Source organism: Eptatretus burgeri, chromosome 7 (assembly GCF_056783735.1).
Source record: "Eptatretus burgeri isolate ZD-2024b chromosome 7, Ebu_testis_v1, whole genome shotgun sequence".
In the NCBI taxonomy this organism is placed as follows: Eukaryota; Metazoa; Chordata; class Myxini; order Myxiniformes; family Myxinidae; genus Eptatretus; species Eptatretus burgeri.
The window spans coordinates 9,278,427-9,298,789 of record NC_140967.1 but is presented as its reverse complement, the minus strand read 5'-3'; the positions used below and the strand labels follow the sequence as shown (position 1 = coordinate 9,298,789).

Below are 20,363 nucleotides of genomic sequence, written 5' to 3'. Positions count from 1 at the left end.
TTATTTCATTAATGTACGTTCAGATAATCCCCTCCTTCTTGTCTGGTGAGTCGAACGGGAGAGTGCGTTGTGTAAATCTCATAGTTAGGTCTGATTAAACCTCTGAACCTCATTCCTATTCTTTTTTCTCTATTTCTGAGGTAAATCCAAGCAAAGGGTCCCCGCGAGGCCGGCAGGTGCTACGCTCGGATACCCATCGGTAAAAACCACAGTCACGCCCTTCGCGTAAGAATGCGTCTTCACAGAAGACCAAGGGCAGCAGTAGAAGCCGACAATTAACGCCAGCGCTGGACGGATCACGTGCCCCACAGCGATGACCCCCCACCCACTGTTCAGGCGATCAGAAGCATAAACACACCACCAAATACTAACAACTTTCAGTACACACTCGGCGAACACTTTTCCACCCATTTAATAATTATATCTATCTTCTTCTTCAACTCAACTCTCCATCTAATAATTATATCCAATCCTTTCCCTCAATTCTCTGACACAGATCAGGGCTGGCACCTTGCATCCCACCAACTCTGATAACCGCGAACAACATGCTTGATGGCGGGCAGACCCGCGCACTCACGACGTGTACAATGGCAGACCTGCGCGCTCCATACGGGGCATGCTCGATGGTAGTGGACAGTGCGCTGACCACGTTTACAATGGCGGACCCGCTCGCACTGTATGGGGCATGCTCGATGGCTGTGGACAGCGCGCTGACCACCTGTACATTGACGGACCTGCGCGCGCTGTACGGGGCATGCTCGATGGCGGGCAGACCGGCGCGCTGACCACGTATACAGTGGCGGACCTGCGCGCACTGTACGTGGCATGCTCGATGGAGGGTGGACCAGCGCGCTGACCATGTGTACAATGGCGGACCTGCGCGCTCCATACGGGGCATGCTCGATGGTAGTGGACAGTGCGCTGACCACGTGTACAATGACGGACCCGCTCGCACTGTATGGGGCATGCTCGATGGCAGTGGACAGCGCGCTGACCACCTGTACATTGACGGACCTGCGCGCGCTGTACGGGGCATGCTCGATGGCGGGCAGACCGGCGCGCTGACCACGTATACAGTGGCGGACCCGCTCGCACTGTATGGGGCATGCTCGATGGCTGTGGACAGCGCGCTGACCACCTGTACATTGACGGACCTGCGCGCGCTGTACGGGGCATGCTCGATGGCGGGCAGACCGGCGCGCTGACCATGTATACAGTGGCGGACCTGCGCGCACTGTACGTGGCATGCTCGATGGAGGGTGGACCAGCGCGCTGACCATGTGTACAATGGCGGACCTGCGCGCTCCATACGGGGCATGCTCGATGGTAGTGGACAGTGCGCTGACCACGTGTACAATGACGGACCCGCTCGCACTGTATGGGGCATGCTCGATGGCAGTGGACAGCGCGCTGACCACCTGTACATTGACGGACCTGCGCGCGCTGTACGGGGCATGCTCGATGGCGGGCAGACCGGCGCGCTGACCACGTATACAGTGGCGGACCTGCGCGCACTGTACGTGGCATGCTCGATGGAGGGTGGACCAGCGCGCTGACCATGTGTACAATGGCGGACCTGCGCGCTCCATACGGGGCATGCTCGATGGTAGTGGACAGTGCGCTGACCACGTGTATAATGACGGACCCGCTCGCACTGTATGGGGCATGCTCGATGGCAGTGGACAGCGCGCTGACCACCTGTACATTGACGGACCTGCGCGCGCTGTACGGGGCATGCTCGATGGCGGGCAGACCGGCGCGCTGACCACGTATACAGTGGCGGACCTGCGCGCACTGTACGGGGCATGCTCGATGGCGGGCGGACCGGCGCGCTGACCACGTATACAGTGGCGGACCTGCGCGCACTGTACGGGGCATGCTCAATGGAGGGCGGACCAGTGCGCTGACCACGTATACAATGGCGGACTCGCGCGCAGCCCGTGATACTTTATCATCATCCAGAAGGGGGCACGACTAACACATCTTTGGTCTGGTCTGTGCATGGGGTTACAATAACCACCGTCGGTCTTCGCTGACGACGGCAACAAATGTCTCCTGTGGACGGCAGACATCCTCCCGCACCTCTGCCTCGATGCAGCTGCTACCAGGAAGAGGCATGCTGTGCGGCCGGATCGCTCGGGCCGCGTGGCACACCACGGAGCAGGTACATTGACGAGCACCAACCGCGGGTCGCCGGGGCATTGCACGGGGTTCGGTGCAAGGTGATTCATGTCATGGTGCAGATGCCGCAGCTCGGAACCATATGGCCGGAAGTGAAGTAGAGCTGCTTCTGGTCATGGTGGCCGGCCCGTGTGCTGGCCGGGGCCCAACCAGAGCGCTCGATTCGGGTGACGACACATCACTTCGGGTCGTCGCCCCCTCCCGCACCACGGGATCTATAAAAGGACGGTCGTGGGCGTTGGGGGAGTCGTCGGCGTTCCTGAGTCGTTCAAGTGTTGTTTCTGCTTGTCGTTCCTGCCCATCGTTCCTGTCGGCTCGTTCTGTCTGTCTTGGGATTGACAACCTACCCATTCACCTGCTGACTCCGCCCTTCTTTACCAATCTACCTGCTGACTCCACCTTCTTGATCACCTCTCCGCCCTTCTCCGCCCATTTGCTTCGGACTCCACCCAAGTCCCTCCCTTCACGCCTGGCAGTCGTCTCTCATTCTCTGGGCCGACGCTAGCTGCACAAAGCAAGAGATGACGCGCCAGTTGGCGGGGTGGTATCGCCCAGCGAAGCATCCCCCCAAAACATACTGCTGGCGCGGTCAGGCATTCGTGCAAGGTATTGAGAGACCATTCACCTCATAATAGTCAGGAGATGCGTCTGATGTATAAACGACGAATGTGGTCATCATTGGTGAGACATTTATCGGCATACCATCCTGATGAGGGCAAATAAGCCTGAGATCCAGATCTGTGGTTCTGTTTGATGTTTAACTGATGATGACCATATAATATCATCTTTGTCTGTTTGACAGTCATTGGGCAGAGGCCTCCATGTTCGAGGTGACACTTTGGTGTAGGACTGTCCAATGGGGATTGGCGGAGTGCTCATCACACTCCACATGGTTCGATATATGTATGTGTGTGTGTGTGTATATATATATATATATATACAGTCGCGAATTCGCGCCCGCCGGCGTGCGAGCGGCCACGTAACTTGAATCGCGGCACGTCGCCCACCGGACGGACAATTCTGTCGTGACCCTCTCGGACTAACGCCGGGAGCTAGTTACGGGTGGGCCTTTCAGCCTCACCACGATCGTGCCAATCGGCCCCCCGCGTGGGATAGGGTTGTTCGCCAAATTCGACCTACCTTCGTACCCACGCGGAGGGTAGACCGGGCGATCGCACCTCGCCGCAGGTCGACTCCGCACACGGGCCACTTAAGCGACCCGTTCCGTACTATCGGGATAACCGAGCGGTGTTATCGTCGGCCTCGACGGTTCCGATTAATTATCGGGCGTATTAAGCCCACTACCAACGCTTTGGAAGCAAGATGAAGATTCAATTAAAGAAAAGACGAAGCGAAACGGGAAAAACAGTTCAACATAATGCACATTTATTCCGCGGCAAACGGAGAGCACACATATACAATTACAACAATTATGCACCAAATGCAGATGTAACAAAAGAAACACAACAATGCAGATCTACGACCGACTACACGTGCACACGGCAACACTTACACAGTTTTACTTTACAGACGGTGCCGACAACACATTTACTCAAAAGCAAAAGAAAAGGGCCACCCTCAGAGACAAGGGGACAGACGGGGCCTGTGGGCCGCGAGACCGGGTGGATCCTACCCGTGTCTTGTGATGAGCCGACTCCGCGCTCCTTCGCGGGTTTCGTTGGCACTGCTTGGAGTGGGGTGGGAACGGGGCCCCCTTTTCGCACTATCTCAGCACGGGGGGAAAAAAGGGGGGAATTGTTGATGCTCTGGGGAAAGAGGATAGCTGGCTTGCTTGGGTCCCACGACGAGTGACTCCACTGCGAGCTCGTCGCCGACCGCCGTCTTCCTTGCCTTGGACCCGAGCTATTCGACCTCCTCCCCAATTCTCCTCAGCTGACTGCTGCAAACCACCTCGACCGCGCTCCAGGCTTCAGGCTTCCCCTCTCTGCAGCTCCCCGACAGACTCCGAACTCCGACAGACTGCCACTCTCCAGACCCTACTTGAGTCACGGCTCCACAGACTGCTCCTCTCCAGACCCGACTTGACTGCCTCGATCTTTTCTCCAAACTCCTAAATTCGCCCAGCGCTCGGCGCTTTATAGTCTGGTAGGAGAACCCATATGCAAATTTCTGGATGAGAACGAGCTCGGGGGTGGAGCAACGCTCGCCCATTGGACGGAGAAAAAGGGGCGTGAGTCTCCCCTGATCCTCGAATTTGCATATATCGATTCTACTCCGACGCGCCTGGAGGCGGGGCCAAACCGCCCCGCGCTTGCTGATTGGACAGATCAGAAGTGGGCGTGTATCATTCCTGATCCGAATTCTCCTCGGAACGGCCGCACTTTGCACCGGCGGCTCGGCGCACGTCCCGCACGAGGCCAGGACAGCCTGACGCTCGGTGCCCACAAGCGGTGCGGGAATGGCCGCAGAAGGAGAGGCGAAGGTGGTGGAGGGTTTAAAGTGGTGGTCCATGGCCATGGTGACGTTTGGAATGGCGGTGATGCGATGTTTGCGGGAGCGAGTTGTGAAGGTAAAGGTCGTGGCTGTTTGCGTTGTTGTGAAGCGGCGTTGTGGTTTGTGGTTGTTGTGTGATGGCGGTTGAGACGTGGTTGGTTCAAAATAAAGATAGAACAGAAAAACGGCTATCTTAAAGGGTCGCAGCCCGAATGAATCACATTTATTCCCTCTAAACAACGGGTTTGGGGCTAACTACACATGTACTTACAGAGATATCTCACGGACAGGACCTGAATGGTGGTTTGCGAATTTCCTCAACCGCAACAATATGTGTATATATATATATATATATATATATATATATACATATATATATATATATATATATATATATATATATACATACATATATACATATACACATATATACATATACACATATATACATACATATATACATACATACATACATATATACATACATACATACATATATACATACATACATACATATATACATATATACATACATACATATATATATACATACATACATATATACATATATACATATATATATATACATACATACATACATACATATATACATATATACATACATACATATATACATATATATATATATATATATATATATATATATATATATATATATATATATATATACATACATATATATTGTTACGGCTGTGGAAATTTGCAATACACCATAAAGGGTCCTTAGATCAGTGATGACGATAAGTAATTGTGTAGTTAGATTTCCCCACCGTTGTTTAGAGGGAATTTCCGTGTTCACAGGGCTGTGATCCTTTGAGTTAGCCCTTTTTCTTTTCTCTATTGTTATTTTGGACCAATAATCCCCCAACAACTCAAACACCACCACCTTCACCTCTTTACCTCCACAACTCCATCCCGCAAACATTGCTTCACCGCCATTCTCAAACGACGCCCGCCAACAACTCAAACACCACCACCTTCGCCTCTTTACCTCCACAACTCCACCCCGCAAACATCGCTTCACCGCCATTCTCAAACGACGCCCGCCAACAACCAAACTCCCACCACCTCTGCCTTTCTACCACACGCTGGGTCATGGGTTGTGAATGCGTTCCTTTCGCCCCGAGAAGCGGATGAGGAAGGCTTCACGCCCCCTTTTCATCCATCCAATGACTGAGCATCGGGTGGCATAGCCCCGCCTCCGAACCCGCTGTGATCCAGAAATTTACATATACGCCCCTCCCCCGGGCTATATACAGTCGGCGCGAGCACGGCGCAGCTCGGGGCGGGAAGTCAAGTGGAAGTCAAGGTGCGCAGTATGTTGGCAGAGAACCAAGTGGGAGCAGTGGAATGGCAGCGGCGGGAAGTCAAGAAGAAGTCAAGTCTGCAGTGTCGGCGGGACAGTCGAGTCGGGATACGGAGCTCGAAGCCGACGGGAAAGGCAGACGGGGAGCGCCGGAGAGAGCTCGCCGACCACGCCAGGGGCACGAAGCCAGGCGCAGCTACGCTGACATTGCGGCTTGCCCGCCATCACGCCACGAGGGTGCGGGTGGGACCCTTCAGACTCGTGGACCTGGCCGCTCATCCAGGTTCCACGCGCATTAGGCCCACGGGCCGAGTCTGACTCCCTTGCCTTTGAGGGGGTCTTTCCTTTGCGTTTGTGTGAATGCATGTTGTGGCGCCGTGTCTTGTAAAGTAAAAACTGTTTAAGTGCATGTAAATAAACCTTTGCTTGTAGTCGGTTGTAATTCTTGCTTTCATTGCTATGACTGTTATACGTGCATTCTTACTGTATGGCTGTGAATACGTGCTTGCCTTGTCTGAGTGTGGAATAAATGTACTTGTCGAACTGTTTCCCGTTTTGTTGCGTCCTTTCCTTTGTTTGAAAGTTACAATCTTGCATCACGGAAGGAATTGGTAGAAGGGTGTAAGCACCCAGTAAATAATCAAGTCCGTCGGGGCCGGCAATAACACCGCTCGGTTATCACTGAAGCACGGAACGGACCGCTTAAGCGGTTCGTGTCCTAGGCTGGCCAACGGCGAGGTACGATCGCCCGGTTAACTTCCCGCGCAGGTACTTAGGTCGGTCGAGTTTGCCGAACAACCCTATCCAGCGCGGGTGGCCGATTGGCACGATTGTGGTGTGGTCGAAAGACCCACCCATCACGAGCTCTTGGCAGTAGTTCCACGGAAGGTCACGACTGAATTGTCCGTTCCGGTGGGCGACGCGGTCGCGCTTTGAGTTACGTGGCCGATCGCACGCTGGGCGGACCTAAATTCGTCACAATATATAAATATATATATATATATATATATATATATATATATATATATATATATATATATATATATATATATATATATATATATATATATATATTGTTGCGGATTCGCGCCCGCCGGTGTGCGAGCGGCCACGTAACTCGAATCACGGCACGTCGAACACCGGACGGACAATCCCGTCGTGACCCTCTCGGACTAACGCCGGGAACTAGTCATGGGTGGGCCTTTCGGCCTCACCACGATCGTGCCAATCGGCCCCCCGCGTGGGATAGGGTTGCTCGCCAAATTCGACCTACCTAAGTACCCACACGGAGGGTAGACCGGGCGATCGCACCTCGCCGCAGGTCGACTTCGGACACGGGCCACTTTAAGCGACCCGTTCCGTTCTATCGGGATAACCGAGCGGTGTTATCGTCAACCTCGACGGTTCGATTAATTATTGGGCGTATTTAGCCCACGACCAACCCTTTACGTGAAGTAAGATGGAGATTCAATAAAAGAAAAGACGAAGCGAAACGGGAAAAACAGTTCAACATAAAGCACATTTATTCCACGACAAACGGAAAGCACACATATACAATCACAACAATTATGCACCAAAAGCAAATGTAAAAGTAACACGACAATTCTGCACAAAAAGCAAATGCAACAAAAGAGACACAATGCAGATCTACTACCGACTACGCGAGCACACGGCAACACTTACACAGTTTTACTTCACCGACGGCGCCGACAACACATATACTCCAAAGCAAAAGAAAAAGGGGCCACCCTCAACGATAAGGGGGCAGACGGGCCTGGGGCCAAGACCGCGTCGAGCCTACCCGTCTGGTGATGAGCCGCAAAATGGCGGCGGCGCCCCGACTCCGCGGGCCTCGCTGGCACTGCCTGGAATGGGGTGGGAACGGGGCCCCCTTCTCACACTATCTCAGCGCGGGGGGAAACAGGGGGGGGTTGTTGATGCTCGGGGGAAAGAGAATATCTGGCTGGCTTGGGTCCCGCGACGAGCGACTCCACTGCGACCTCGACCGCGTTCCCGGCCTCCCCTCTCCGCAGCTCGCCGACTCTGACACGAGCGCAGACCTCCACAAAGCTCCTTGGCTTCTCCAGACTCTCCGGACCCCGACAGACACTCTCTCGACTGATTTCGCCGCCGCCACAACTCTCCAACTCTTTCCTCTTCTCAACTCTCCAACTCTTCCCAACTCTTTCCTCTTCTCAAATCTTTCAAATTCGCCCCGCGCTCGGCGCTTTATAGTCCGACAGGAGAAATCATATGCAGATTTTTGGATCAGGAACGGCTCGGGGGCGGAGCCACGCTCCCCCATTGGACGGAGGAAAAGTGGGCGTGAATCATTCTTGATCCGCGAATCTGCATATAGCGATTATACTCCGACGCGCCTGGAGGCGGGGCCAAATCGCCCCACGCTCGCTGATAGGACGGAACAGAAGTGGGCGTGAATCATTCTTGATCTGATTTCTCGGAAAGGCTGGTGTTTTTGCACCCGCTGCTCGGTGCGCGCCCTGTACGAGTCCAGTATCGGTGCCCACAAGCGGCGCGGGAATGGCGGTGATGCGATGGTTGCGAGGGCGAGTTGTGACGGTAAAGGTCGTGGCTGTTGGCGTTGTTGTTGTTGTGAAGCGGCGTTGCGGTAGGTGGTTGTTGTGTGATGGCGGTTGAGACGTGGTTGGCTCAAAATAAAGATAGTAAAAGAAAAACGGCTATCTAAAAGGGTCGCAGCCCGAATGAATGACATTTATTCCCTCTAAACAACGGGTTTGGGCTAACTACACATATACTTACAGAGATATCTCACCTACGGGACCTGAATGGTGGTTTGCGAATTTCGTCAACCACAACACTACCCCCTCCCCTTTTTACAGACTCGTCCCGAGTCGTCAAATTTTCGTGTGCCATCATGTGTAGTTCTCCCCTAGTACATTTTACCTACGGATCCCTGAGTGCGACATTCATGGTATTCGTGTCCCCAAAATAAATAACCTGAGGGCTGAGTAACTACCTAAACAAACTCACTCACACGGACGACTTAAATAAAATTGCCGGCGCTAAGACAGACATGCCGGGGGCGCACTCATATTTACAGTACATCTTAACTTACAAATTTTACACTAAACCATGGCCCAGGATCAATGAACTCTGCAAAAAAGAAAGCAGTTAGCAGGGAGCCAGGCTGCTCGCATGAAGTCTCTGGCTTAAACAATGCAGGTGACAGGGAACGTGGCCGGCTGCTCACATGCAGTCCTAGGCCTCCCCTTTTGAAATGAACCCAGTGAACCACAACAGTGCATGGGCTGCACAAACGCAGTCTCCATGCCAGCTCAAGTGGCACACGCAATGAACACAACGGATGGATGGATGAATGGGTGGACGCAAACACGGTGCACGGGCCGCCATTGCAGGCCCGTGTTGTAGCTGCCAACAGGGCAGTTCTCGCAGCTTGCAAACTGTTGCTTTCTGATCCTGGCGCACATGGCAATGAACAGGGGGTGGCAAAGCAAAAATTGAACGGGGCTGGTGAACAGGGGCAGTGGGCATGGCATGGCAAAGGTGATCATGGCAAAGCTGCAGGCAAACACAGCCGTCAGATGAACTGGCCGGCACAGGCCTTGCAGAAAACAGCTGCAGACGATCCGGCCGGTACAGGCCTTGCAGCACAGCAGCTGCAGCCGATCCAGCCGGCACAGGCCTTGCAGCAAAACAACAGCTGCCGATGAAGCTGGCCAGCCTTCGCCGTTCAGTGGAGGTTGGTGGAGGGAGTGCTGTGGTGCTGGCCACTCGGAAGGCGGGCTCGGACCTACTCTACGGTCTCCCTCCCAACCTATCGCCTTTGCCTGTCACTGTCTATACCCACTCCCTTAATTTGTCAAACCCCAATTTAGCCCCAACTTATTTTTTTATTTTTACTTCCCCACTATAAATCATCCCCTAACCCCCTGTACTGTCCTTGTTCAGCTAACCTATCCTGTCACCTAGCCTGCTCCCAACCCCTACGTTCCCTTCCCGGAGGGGAACAAGGGAGAGCTAGCGTCCTGTGTCGAGACCCAACGAAGCCTCAGAATGGCCTCCCCAGACTTCAGCGATCTAAACCAAAGTGGGTCCAGCGGCCCACAACGAGAGCGAGGGGATGGATGGTGCGGAGGGGTACACTTCCTATCTACCCTAACCATTTAACTGTTAAACTACCCCTGGGCTTTCAACAAGCGCCTCTCGCTTAAACTATTGGTTCTAACAACCCAGATTCCCGTCGCCTGTGTTGGTGTCCTCACAATTTTGGGCCTCGCCCCCCAATTTTCGTTCCGTGCCTCACACGGTCTCATGGCTGGGACGCGTGGCTCCCTTTGGCAGGCACGACCCTCTGCCGAATCTCCAGCTATGGCACCACCGGGCACTACACTGCCTCCGAGCCTACCAGCTCCCTAACACCGGGGAGTGCCCCCCATGGCACCTCCCCTGAAACGCACACGTGGCAGGCTGGCTTCCCGGGCCCCTTTCCGAGGGTCAGCCGTGCCCACAACACTGCCCACGCGGCTAATGGCGTCCCGGGCCCCCGCACCAAGCAGACGCACCCGTGCCCACTACGCTATCCCAGCCCCCCATGGGCCCTTGGCCTACCACGGCCGACTAGCCTGGTGCCCCGGGTACCCACTCAGCGATACTCACCTTTCGCAGCCACGCTCCCAGCCCGTCAACAGGGCTCCTGCACCCCTCCAAACGGGTTTAGAGCCTACACTCCCACCAACAACAAAACGACCTCCATTTTGTAAATTTGACTAACCCCCAAACTCACTCTACACTGACCCAGGGGTCCCTTGGGCGGGAGTCACTCCTCCCCCCAATCACTCATCGCACCATGCAGTCCCCATTCGCTCCATACACACAGACCCGCTGTCCTCACTCACTCACCAAGCACATGCTTCCACTTCACTCACCAACAACTCTTCAACACACACACACCACTGAACTCTGCCATCCTTCTAACTACCTCCCCTAACTAACTCGTGCTCCCACGTCGTCCCTTACACTATAGCACGTTCCTTTTAACACTACGTAGCTAAGCTACGTCTCCGCTACACATTCACTGTCTGTCTCTGTCTCCAAGTATCCCAAAAATTATTTCCTCAACCTAAATCTCATCTAAATCCCTCTACCTAATCCATTCCACGGACTCCATGAGGACTTACCCCTGCCCAATGAAGTCGGTCTAGCTAAGCTAACCCTTCCCCCTAACTAGTTTCCATCCTGTGCCCTGGTAAGCGGGTCTTCCACCCCTTGCCCGGGAATCCTGTGCACCCGAAAGTGAGGCTTGCTTTTTTTATTTTTTCACATGCGCAGTACCAGCGCGGCAACTCACAGCTCGCGCACTTTGCACCTGCCCGTGACGTCATGCAGCTGCACGTGTACCTCGTCCCTCCTTGGACGGTACCATCCGGCAGGGATACCCCTCCTGCCGGATTCCAACCCCACGTGCAGCCATGACGTCACCGTGCGCATAAAAAAACACAAGCCCCACGTCTCGAGGGGTTCACCACGCGAACACATGTGCTTTGCCCGTTGGAGCTTAACACACACGCCCGCGTGGAGAACCCGTCCGGTCTAAATCCATAATCCTGCCTAAACTTTGTCCATCCGCGGGATCGGCAAATCCACCGCGTGCGTTTCCGGACCGGGACTTCATTCCCGCAAGCGAGCACGTGGGGGCCTCGTGCGTTGCACAGCACGGACCTCGCGCTCGCTGCTGGGTGAACCCGGCACGGTCCTCGAAACAGCTACAGCCGCTACCCGGCTTTTGTCTCTCAATTGTCGTCGTCTCCATTCAACACACGCACTCCCGCGTGTTACGACGCTAACACACCTCACCATTAAACTCACACCGGGAGACGCGGCTGCATGTTCACACATGCCGACCGACATCTCCCTTACACACAGCGACCTTGCACACGCTGTCTCTCTCACACTCGGCCGCTCACTCACGCATGCCATTTCCCTCACACTACCCATACCACTCACACGTGGTGCTCTATTCATACTGGCCGTTTCACTCACGCATGCCGCCTCCCTCGCACACGTGGCTCCACTCACTCGCGGCCTTTCACTCACTCGTGCCATTTCCCTCACACAAACCATACTACTCACACACGCGGGGGAACTCGCTCGCGGTGCCTCATCCACACACGGCGTGCTGGGAAGCACGATCTTCTGCACACTTACCACCACACCACTCACACACGGGGTCGCTTCCGCACACGGGGTCTTTGTCACCCACCCGGTCGCTCTCACACACGCCCTTGCACCCGCGCTATGCGTGCGTTGCAGCACGCATTTCGCCACACTCGTGAACACACACCTCGACACCACACACACCGGGACAACCACACTGGGGATTCGTGTCCCCACAAGGGTCTCCGGGGCCTCTATACCCCCCAAGCTCTCCGTGCACCTGTCCACAGCACCCGTCCCCTCAACCTCGCAAAGCACGACCGAACCCACCTGGTCGTGGCTCGCCTCAAGGGGGCATACTCCCTCCCCTCGTTCCTGGAGGGGGCCATCCAACTGCTCGCACCGGGTCTCTACCCAGTCCGCGAGCTCACCCCCATTATCCTACACTACCTCCGTGTGTGTGTGTGCGTCACTTACCCCGTCTTCATCGTGTAGTCTTCCCTCTATCGTTCCCATCTCCCGTGTCTCTGCCAACTCAGTCACCTCTTCCCTTGTTATCTCCCTTGTCTCAACTATTATTTCCGTCTCTTCCCTTGTTATCTCCCTCGTGCACGTCTCCGTCACCCCAATTAGTTTTTTCCCTCTCGGTCACCGTCACTTTTTCCGTCACGACCCTCGCCCAACACGTTTCCCGAATTACTTTGTCACCCGCCCCCACCGCGGGCCTGACAGCCGTTGCACTCCCTCCCAGCTCGTTCGCTCCCACACGTGGCGGCGCCATTTTGAGCTCCCTGGTCACTGCCTTCATGCCCGCCTGCAGGCTTCGGCCCATGTCCTGCGTCTCACCCCGCAGCTCTTTCATTTCTTCCTTCATTTTGAGTGCGTTTGTTTCCATATTTTCGTTCATGCCTTTTATTTCGTTTGTGTTTGTATCCATCTTCGTTTTCATTTCGTGCATTTACTTGTTCATGTTCGCATTCATTTGTTGCGCATCCGCATTCATCTTTGCCAGCAGGCTGAATAGCTGGGTCATGTCGGGTGCGTTTGGGTGAGCCGTTTCGGCAGGGATCAGGGAAGGGTTTTGATGGAGAGGGGGAGGGGAGGTGTCATACAGTGCGGCCGCCGCTGCACCTATTTCGGGCTCTGGGTTCAGTTGGGGGAGTTCGTGTTCCTGCACAACCAACATTTCCTGCCCGGGGTTTTCATCCTGGACCATGGATTCTTCACATTCTAAATCCATTTCTAATACCCCCGGCTCCCGCTCGCCTTGAGACGCCATTTTATTTCTCGTAAAGGGTTAATTTAAATCGCTCGTAATTTGGAGGGAATCGGGGGTCGCTCCTCTCACCCCTGGACCGATTCCCGTGAATTTAGCTGGACATAGGAGAGCCTGTTTTCCCGCTCTCCGACACCAGTGCCGCGAGGAGGGGGATGGGTTTGTGTCCCACTCCTGACAACAGTGTTGAGGATTCGCGCCCGCCGCCGTGCGAGCGGCCACGTAACTCGAATCGCGGCACGTCGCCCACCGGACGGACAATCCCGTCGTGACCCTCTCGGACTAACGCCGGGAACTAGTCACGGGTGGGCCTTTCGGCCTCACCACGATCGTGCCAATCGGCCCCCCGCGTGGGATAGGGTTGCTCGCCAAATTCGACCTATCTAAGTACCCACACGGAGGGTAGACCGGGCGATCGCACCTCGCCGCAGGTCGACTTCGGACACGGGCCACTTTAAGCGACCCGTTCCGTACTATCGGGATAACCGAGCGGTGTTATCGTCAACCTCGACGGTTCGATTAATTATTGGGCGTATTTAGCCCACGACCAACCCTTTACGTGAAGTAAGATGGAGATTCAATAAAAGAAAAGACGAAGCGAAACGGGAAAAACAGTTCAACATAAAGCACATTTATTCCACGGCAAACGGAAAGCACACATATACAATCACAACAATTATGCACCAAAAGCAAATGTAAAAGTAACACGACAATTCTGCACAAAGAGCAAATGCAACAAAAGAGACACAATGCAGATCTACTTCCGACTACGCGAGCACACGGCAACACTTACACAGTTTTACTTCACAGACGGCGCCGACAACACATATACTCCAAAGCAAAAGAAAAAGGGGCCACCCTCAACGATGAGGGGGCAGACGGGCCTGGGGCCGAGACCGCGTCGAGCCTACCCGTCTGGTGATGAGCCGCAAAATGGCGGCGGCGCCCCGACTCCGCGGGCCTCGCTGGCACTGCCTGGAATGGGGTGGGAACGGGGGCCCCCTTCTCACACTATCTCAGCGCGGGGGGAAACAGGGGGGGGTTGTTGATGCTCGGGGGAAAGAGGATATCTGGCTGGCTTGGGTCCTGCGATGAGCGACTCCACTGCGACCTCGACCGCGTTCCCGGCCTCCCCTCTCCGCAGCTCCCCGACTCTGACACGAGCGCAGACCTCCACAAAGCTCCTTGGCTTCTCCAGACTCTCCGGACCCCGACAGACACTCTCTCGACTGATTTCGCCGCCGCCACAACTCTCCAACTCTTTCCTCTTCTCAACTCTCCAACTCTTCCCAACTCTTTCCTCTTCTCAACTCTTTCAAATTCGCCACGCGCTCGGCGCTTTATAGTCCGACAGGAGAAATCATATGCAGATTTTTGGATCAGGAACGGCTCGGGGGCGGAGCCACGCTCCCCCTTGGACGGAGGAAAAGTGGGCGTGAATCATTCTTGATCCGCGAATCTGCATATAGTGATTATACTCCGACGCGCCTGGAGGCGGGGCCAAATCGCCCCACGCTCGCTGATAGGATGGAACAGAAGTGGGCGTGAATCATTCTTGATCCGATTTCTTGGAAAGGCTGGTGTTTTTGCACCCGCTGCTCGGTGCGCGCCCTGTACGAGTCCAGTATCGGTGCCCACAAGCGGCGCGGGAATGGCAGTGATGCGATGGTTGCGAGGGCGAATTGTGACGGTAAAGGTCGTGGCTGTTGGCGTTGTTGTTGTTGTGAAGCGGCGTTGCGGTTGGTGGTTGTTGTGTGATGGCGGTTGAGACGTGGTTGGCTCAAAATAAAGATAGTAAAAGAAAAACGGCCATCTAAAAGGGTCGCAGCCCGAATGAATGACATTTATTCCCTCTAAACAACGGGTTTGGGCTAACTACACATATACTTACAGAGATATCTCACCTACGGGACCTGAATGGTGGTTTGCGAATTTCGTCAACCACAACAATATATGTATGTATATATATATATATATATATATATATATATATATATATATATATATATATATATATATATATACATACATACATATATATATATATATATATATACATACATACATACGTGTGTGTGTGTGTGTGTGTGTGTATATAGAGGAACTTGAAGCTATCGCAGATATCGTGAGAAGAATGACGTGCAGCGGTTGTTCAATGATGGGGGACATAGTTAAATGACTGGAGAAATTGAAGAACACAGGACAACAAGGCTACTTTAGTTAATATGGAGAAAGAGAATGGAGGATACACAGACATTGTATGGATGGGTGATTGTACAGATGTGTAGTAATTGTTATGTTAATGAGAGGTTTTTGTCTTAAAGGTGAGTGTGCTGCCCAGTGTTTGTTCAGACCTCACCACCCATCAAAACAAAATAAATAAAATAAAAGTAAACATCTTGATGTGCCTGTGTGAGCTGTGCCACTGTTCCATTACTACTACTTATACTGCTTCACATGCTCCTGCTATCTTATTGAACAAATGGGCGAATAGATTCATTTGATGATGTGTTGATGAAATGCAAGCATGATGGACAAAATGGCATCCTGCATCAAAGTTATTTGTATTTCCCCTTTCCCTTCCATTCACCAATCCCTTCCTCCTTGTCTTTACCATAGAATTCCATCCTTGTTCTTCGTTCCCAATAGATCTCTGTCAGGTGACCTTTCCTGTTAGAGCCCATGTCGAACCAGATAACAATTGAGACCAGAAAAATGTATGCATGCGATGCTCACAGGTAAGAGTGCTTGAATGGGACGTGACGCTGGATAGGTTGGTGAATGAGGTGTGTGTGAGTGTGTGTATAAAATGCTGAACATGTGTGTGTGTGTATCACTGATTGTTATCTCCATAATTTGAGTTTCAGAAGGTGGAACAGAGTCCTCCCAGGACTCGAAGTATCCACCTTCATTTTGATAAAGGATCGTGATTCATGACCTCCATTGTGAAGTTGTGTTGGTGTCAGCGTTTTGTTCCGAGGGCTCTTTTCAGGATCGTCACTGAGCCCCGGACAGCCTCCAACTGCAGTTTATTTGTGGTAATGTTCCCATGAATGGTTTGTAGGATCTCTGTGAAGTTCTTCTTTATCATTCCCATTGCTCCAATTATGACTGCTTCAATTTCAGCACTCTCCATCTTCCAGGATCTTTTCATTTCGTTCTTGAGTTTTTGATATTTGGTCATTTTCTTGATTTCTTTATTATTTACACCAAAGTCACTCAGTACTGAAACCTCAATTAACAATGCCTTCTTTTCCTTTTTGTATCTGAGTACAATGCCCGGTTGCTGTGCTTTGTTTTCTATGTTCAAGCTGGATGGGATCATCAGATCGTACGTGAGTGTCCTTCTTTTCAATGATTGCTTTTGGTTCATGTTTCCATGAGTTTTGTGAAACTGGGATGTTGAAATTTCTGCACATGTGCCAGTAGACTCCACATACCTTTGTATGTACAGCTGTTCCGACATGAGTTTTTTTAAATCCTGAAAGTCGGTTGAGTGTGTGTGTGTGTGTGTGTGTGTGTGTGTGTGTGTGTGTGTGTGTGTGTGTGTGTGTGTGTGTGTGTGTGTGTGTGTGTGTGTGTACGCGCGCACGTGCACAGGTGATGCGTTGGGTGATTGTGGAGTTGCCGACTGACTTGACAACTGCAAACCTCAAAAAGCTGTCTTTCTGGAAAAGAATTCTTTGGAAGAAGGGTATGATCTTGCATGCTTTGTACTCTTACTTGAAGCACCTGCTCCCTATGGAAGCGGCCAGGGGGATTGTATTATTGTCCTCATTCAAACGTGTACTTCAAAATACCTTTCCAAAATAGCTCTTGCTGCATAATTCAACACACCTCACTTAATTGGAAAACATGAGGACACAATTACTGTACTATGAGGGATAGGGACTTGTAATACCCTCTCCCACCTGGAGTGGTGGCACACGATACACATTTACTGAGAGAATTTGCATCCCAGCTCCACCCCTCCAAGCCCACCGACAAAGATAAAACATCCATATGCACGAATTGGAATCATGGTGATTCCATGTAGCAAGTCTAGAGGTAATCGGCCCCACACTGTCGGAGTAACGCGACGCGCGCGCGCACACACACACACACACACACACACACACACACACACACACACACACACACACACACACACACACACACACATTTGTATAGATCTACACACTACATGTCTAACCCATGAAAGAAACAGACAATCGAGCAGGTTTGGAAAGTATATCGTTTTTAACAAAGGCGTATATTTACAGGCAAGTATTAAAAGAGATAGTGTTACAAAAACTCCTTGATCCCCTAAACATTTGGCTAAAACACGAGAAACACAACACAGGTGTGCCTCATTCAACCGGGAAAACTCGACATAGGGGAGAGGAAGAGGAAGAATCTGGGCATATTTTAAAACCTTTGCTCACCCGTGCATGAGCCGGTTGGCCATTAGTCCCAACGTGAAGGGGAGAGGAAAGGGAAGAAACGAGGATGCTGTGGTGTAGCGTGTTGCGAGAATTGGCAGTGTTTTCAGTGTGTGCACAAGATGAAACTGGAAGAGTGCGAGTCAGTAACCCCGCTCGGACGGGCCAATGGGGTAATCATCGATACTCTGTGCCATGAGGGTCAAGAGGCAGCCGTGGAGCTCTTTTCTGCTTCTCAACGAGACAAATTATACAGGATGGATAGCAAGAAAAGATCATGGCAATCACTGTGTTCAAGGAACTTGCACCACCCATCCACTTCCTCTGTCTCGGCACCAGGCTGCTCATCTCGTCGAGATTCGCCCTTGTAGAAGTTTGTTCTGGTGGCACAGTTTGACTTGTACCGTCCCTCAGTCATGAAGCAGCCCAGCTGTCGGGAAATCTCTGCTGATATTCATCCTGGGCGAGGCATGACTTTTGGGAGCAAAAGTCACCACAACATACTTTGACCTTTGTGTGCCGCTTTCTCATTGGTGCGTGCGCAACACTTTGCTTCTTCATACCTGTTCAGAGGGTCGGACATTCAGTTTCCCTCACCCCAACGCATCTCAGTCCTTACTGCCTTCATGGTTTCCCTCAATGTTTGCACTGAGCTGGCAAAATCTATAATCATTTTTTTTCATTACCATACAAGGTGCTTCTGCAAATACGAGACTTTTGAAATGATGGATGAATGCTAAACGAGGTCTTTTGTGCATGCTCTGTGTGTATGTTTACAGTGACTCGGTTCTGCTCGACCGGCATTTTTAAGCTGCCGTTGTTCGCGCAAAACCTGGAGATGAAATAATCTTTTCAACATAATTTTCAACATTTCGACAAAAGAGTGGCAATTCCAAAATGGTGAATCATAATTGTTCTGTTCCAGAATGAAAATCGGACTTGTGAGAACAAAGGAACACAATAATTATCCATGGATGAGAGGAGAGTCAGGTGTGTACCATTTCCTGCTATTTCAATTCGCGAGAGCTGGCCGTGGATAGAACACACACATCCACACAAACATTTTTTCCTTTCACCAATAGCTGCAAAAATGTATAATGTTTCTATTCACCCCAGAACCAAACAAACAAAAATAATGACAACACTCACAGCCCCCACTCCCCACAACATGATTCATTGTAAATATTATCATTGCACACTTACCCGACAAGCTCCAGCTATGACCGTCCCATCAGTGTTAAGAAGCACGAGGGTTTGGGTAATGCACCCAGCTTCTCCCCTTCAGCCTTTTGCGGCCCACATCGTTCGGACTTTTTGAAGTCCGAGCTGCAAGATATCAACTCTTTGGACGAGTTGATCAGAGTTCTCCAACTGTTTCGTCAAGCAGAGGCACAACCCTTTCTCACAGATATGTCTCCAAACATTTTCGGCTTCTTTAAAAGCTCTGTAAGCCGTTTCCTGCTGCAAGCGTTATCTGGCACACATGATACACATCCAGGCCGTGCTGATGAACCTCACTACTCGGGGTATCTGCGCATGCATGTCGAGCTTCAGGAGTGGATTACATCATTTTTAAATTAGCACGCATTGTAAGAACAATGAAATGAAAATAAATTTATCGTAAACGTTTTTTTTTTATCAGACAAAAGCAATTTTCACTTTGATCTAGCTTTTGCATTCAAGTGGACTCGTGGACTTTCGTCAGGTGAACTTAGGCGATCGAGCAGTGTCCGAAGGTGAGTGATTCAGTCAGTCCGGAAACATTTCAGTCCTTGTCACTTGAACCAAACACACGATTTTATGAAACTTGGCCACAAGCTTCATATCTGATACACCACATCAAAATTTGTGCTCATTAGGGGGGTTTATGTGGGGTTTTTTGACCCCCCCGCCCCATTCCCCCAAATCGGTATTTGCTTTTCTCCAAAATTACATACATAATTTTGATCAAACTTGGCCACAACCTTCATCACCCGTGATGTACCAGAGTATCAATCACATCAAAATCTGCGCTCATGAAGGGGATCTACGGGGCGGGGTTTGACCCCCCCCAAAATAGGTGTTTGTTCTCTTCTCTGAAACTACACACACGACTTCGATGAAACGACTACAAGCTTCATCACCACTGATGTATCAAAGTTTATCGTCTGCATAAAAATCTGCACTTAAGAGGGTTTATGGGGAAGGGGAAGGGTGGTGTTTTGAACCCCAAAATAGGTATTTGCTCTCTTCTCACAAACAATTTTGATGACACCTGACCACAACCTTCATCTCCTGTGATGTACCAACATCTATCCACCGCATCAAAATCTGTGCTCATTTAGGGTATTTACTGGGGTTGGGGAGGGGGGGCTTAAGGAGATCTCCGGGGTACGGGGTTGACCCCGAAAATAGGCATTTGACATCTTCTCTGAAACTACACGATTTTGATGAAATTTGACCACAACATTCTTCACCCATGATGTACCAAAGTTTATTGACTGCATCAAAATCTGTGCTCATGAATGGAGTCTTTGAGGGGTTTCTGGCCCCCCAAAATAGGTATTTG

General features: G+C 51.6%; 1 protein-coding gene across 2 annotated transcripts in view; it reads left to right on the top strand.

The window, feature by feature from the left end:
- The window catches only part of LOC147022638 (uncharacterized), an 84,788-nt gene that overhangs the window by 50,893 nt on the left and 13,532 nt on the right, over positions 1-20,363 (top strand). For both annotated transcript variants that reach the window (XM_085887381.1, XM_085887382.1), the window contains exons 8-9: positions 16,014-17,088; positions 18,741-18,805. The gene's annotated coding sequence lies outside the window, so the exon portion shown is untranslated. The remainder of the gene's footprint in view (positions 1-16,013; positions 17,089-18,740; positions 18,806-20,363) is intronic.